The following is a 4,114-nucleotide window of genomic DNA, read 5'->3' as shown; positions in this document are numbered from 1 at the left end:
AGTCCTAAGAATTCTTAAAAAATAAATCATAAAATAAAGCCAAAATAGCATATTTTCAAATTTTAATTATTTTTTCATTAATTTCATTGAAAAAAAGCACAAAAAAACACACGGACATTGAAATTAATCTTCCATCTGCGAATGCTCAGAATCGCAATGTACGTAGATGTAATAACCGGCTGTTATATTTGCGCATTTCATACAAATGATAGATACATACAGAAGTCTTCTTCTTCCGAGTCAGAAGATGATGGTGCACTGCCCGTACAAAGTGATTGAATTTTTATTGTATAATTATTTTTTGTTGTCAAATATTTGCGTCAGCTACAACTTTCCAATTATTTTAAGTAGGAAAACTTACGATTTTCTATAAAATGGCTTAATTGCGACAATATCGATACAGATTTATGTTGCTTGATATTAATTAACAGAGCTCGAACATCATCATTTTTAAAAAACGAATATATACACTGCAGTTATATGTTTTTGAAATTCTGATTAAAAAATGTATGTATATCTGAATAATATTGTGGTATTTTACACTAAATAGTAAATACTTATAAATATTATAACGGCGGAGGGACGCTGCTTCGCTGCAGCGGAACTGCAAAGTATTGTGATTTTACATACTCATAAGTATTGTGACTTTGCAGTTCCGCTGTCCAGCCTCCACTGTCGCAAAGCGCAAACTCACGCCTAATATTAGGCCGGGCGGAATCAAAATCTTCAGGGAGCCGCGTTTAATATTTCGAATTATTTAGTACTCCCTATTTTATTTTGTAATATTCGGATACTTTGCATTGCGAGGCAACGTTGAGGGATTTGTAGTTGGCCGGTGTCTATCAAAGGAATAACGAAGAACCGTGGAGGATCACCAGACTGGGAACGCTGTCGGAAAAAATTAGGAGTTTGTGAGGGAAGCGCGGATTGGCGAGATTGTCAGGATACAGCATTCGTGCCCGCCCGATTAAAGCGAAGGCAAATTAGCGTCTTGCACAAGCAAAACTATATGGGATTCTGTGGATCGAATGCCACCCTCAAATATCGGCAGGCAAGAAACTCCAATAAATCTTGCAAGTATGAAATATGCACTGAACAGTTTACTCAATGGTGACGCAAAAAATGTAGGAAACTTACAAAGCTTTATACTAATTAATCCCACCATTAAAATATAGATGACGCTTTATTCTCAAATAATATTGACTTAATATTTTAGAAACAATGGCAGAAATTAGTACCTTAGGATGGATCGATTATTTAGTTATAGCCGTGGTGCTGTGTATAAGTACGGGAATTGGTATTTATTACAGATTTAGTGGAGGACGTCAAAAATCTATACAGGTGTTTGTTATTGTTAAACCCTCTTGTTAAAGATAATCACTTAAAACAAGGTTATTTTTGTAATGCTGTGATATCATAAAATGTTACTATACATAAAATTACTATACATAAAATACTATACATAAAATGTTACTATACATAAAATGTTAATGTATATTCAAAGGAATACTTTGTTGCAAATCGATCAATGAGCACAGTATCAGTTGCTATCGCCATGGCAGCTTCCTTTATGTCCGCAGCTGAACTGCTCAGTATACCTGCTGAAAATTATATATACGGAACGCAATATGTTGTGATAAACCTATCATTTCTTTTGGGCACTTTGATTGTTTGTTATGGATTTCTACCAGTATTTTACAATCTGCAGGCGACGAACATGTACGAGGTAAATCTAGCGAAATTTATTTTTGCTGCGGAATATTTTTAATAACAGATATATTCAAAGGGATATAAATTCTTTTAGTATTTAGAAAAACGTTTCTAAACGGAGTACGAACTAGGCTGATGATTAGTTTTATTAATTGCGTTCAAATGCTATTGTACTCAGGAGTGGGGCTTTATGCTCCTTCTCTAGTCTTGGAGACGACTATAGGAATTTCCAAGATTTTCAGTATTATCATCATTGGCCTTGTGTGTGCCTTCTATTCCAGTATAGGTGGCATTAAAGCTGTGTTAATAACCGACGTATTTCAATGTTTACTTATGTTTGTTGCCTTGTTCTTAATTATTAGCACAGCCGCGAATGATGTTGGAAGATTGAAGCAAATCTGGGAAATTGCGAAGTAAGGACAACGTATCGAGTTTGATAGGTATCACATCTATATTAATATGAACTTGGAGAATTGTGTACACGTAAACACTAGTTGATATTTATTTTTCTTACAGCATTGATTTAGATCCAACAGTAAAATATACGTGATGGTCCATTTCACTGGGCGGTTTATGCTTATTTCTAATACTTTTCGGAGTGAACCAAGTATAAATACAGCGTATGCTGACTGTTAAATATGTTCCATAATTTGAGTAACGTCGGTTAATATAAAAAATTATCAAATATACTAGAGGAATTGCTGACGCTTTATTCGTTCTATGTGAAACGATAACAGTTAATCATATAATTCTAATGTTTCTGTTTACCTTGTTAAATAATCTTCTCTTTTAATGTCATTTTCACTGATTAAATTATGTTTAAAGAAATTGAAAAAATTGTATTACATGTAAATTTTATTTTAGAAATATGCAGTCTTTGCAAAAAACTGTATGGTTGTTTTGGCTCATTGCGACATTAATTATTATCACAACTTGCTTCTCAGGATTGGCGATATATAGCAGGTACCACAATTGCGATCCATTTCTCAAAAAAAGAATTACTTCGCTTGACATGCTTATGCCATTGTACGTTATGGATACGATGTCCAATATACCTGGTTTACCAGGTCTGTTTGTGGCAGGTAATATCTTTAACGCAAATTGACCTTATCTTGTTAGCTTAATGTTTCATAGAAATGAAATTATAAATTATAAAATAAAATATCTGAAATATAATTTCAGGTGTACTTTTAAGACAAGTATGATAAAAAAAAATATTGAAATAAAAGCACGCAGTTGATGTATCTGCATGCACTCATTTTGTGCTTTCTCTTTTATGTATACTGAAGACTGTTTTAAAACAAAAGCACGCATTGGATACTTAATACTAATCTTTAGCTTGTATTTATATAGCGTGTCTTTTCAGGTATTTTTAGTGCAAGCCTCAGCACGATTTCTGCAATTTTAAATTCTCTAGCGGCCGTAATGTTGGAGGATTATCTAAAACCTTTATATAAAAAGTGTATCGGGCACGAATTTTCTCCTTCAAAATCAATTTTTATTGCTAAAGTGCTCACTTTTACATTTGGCATTTTTTCCATTGTGTTGGCATTTTTGGCGCAATTTTTGGATGGATTATTTCAGGTAATACTCATTATTATTTTTGAATTAAAAGATTAGGTGCGAAAAATTAAATTCCCTTTTTCTTTAGGCTTTCAACACTATTATGGGAGTAACCGATGGTCCGGTGTTAGGTATATTTACGCTTGTTATGGGGACAGAATCGGCGACAGAAAGCGGTGCAATTATCGGTGTTATCGTGACGTTTTCATTTTTAGTCTGGATTGCCCTCGGACAGCCTCGTCCGATATCACCTAAATTGCCAACTACTATCAATGGCTGTGATAATAATGTTACAAATATAACAATGTCAGTTTTGCGGAACGTTACGAGCTTTTCTAAGTAAGTAATTCATTGAATAATAACTGCAACGGAAAACAACGCCTTTCAAAGAAATTTTGAAGAGCATCGAATATTTAAAGATTAGGCCAGACACAGTCTGAAAATAATTATGTTGGATTATCAAAATATAATTATTTGGACGATTTTTCGATTAAACATAAATTAAACATAAAGAAAAACATAAAATGATCATGTTAGTCCCAGTATTTTAAGTACAACGGGCATAAATGAACATTTTAATATTGTTATATTTGTTATAATAAAAGCAAACCATTATATTTATCTATTGTGTTTTAAATATTAAATTGCACTTTACAGACAAAATTAAACAGAAATTAGTAAGAAAATCTCTGGCTTCGAGATATTTAACTCTTTCTAAAGTTTTCTAAAATGCTACTAAATACAGCAGGACACCTAATAGAAGTTCTAGGAACTTCATTTTCATTATATTTGTTTTTGTTTAGATTGTACTTTTCCGTACAAGAGATCGGAAGAGCACACG

At 32.8% G+C, this 4,114-nt stretch overlaps 1 pseudogene; it reads left to right on the top strand.

The window, feature by feature from the left end:
- Positions 1–1,221: 1,221 nt before the first annotated feature.
- Positions 1,222–3,612, top strand: LOC105461814 (annotated as a pseudogene).
- Positions 3,613–4,114: the final 502 nt, after the last annotated feature.

Source organism: Wasmannia auropunctata, unplaced genomic scaffold, assembly GCF_000956235.1.
Source record: "Wasmannia auropunctata unplaced genomic scaffold, wasmannia.A_1.0 LD277272.1, whole genome shotgun sequence".
Taxonomy (NCBI): domain Eukaryota; kingdom Metazoa; phylum Arthropoda; class Insecta; order Hymenoptera; family Formicidae; genus Wasmannia; species Wasmannia auropunctata.
Note: the sequence above shows the minus strand (reverse complement) of the source record. Positions and strands in the feature narration are given on the sequence as shown.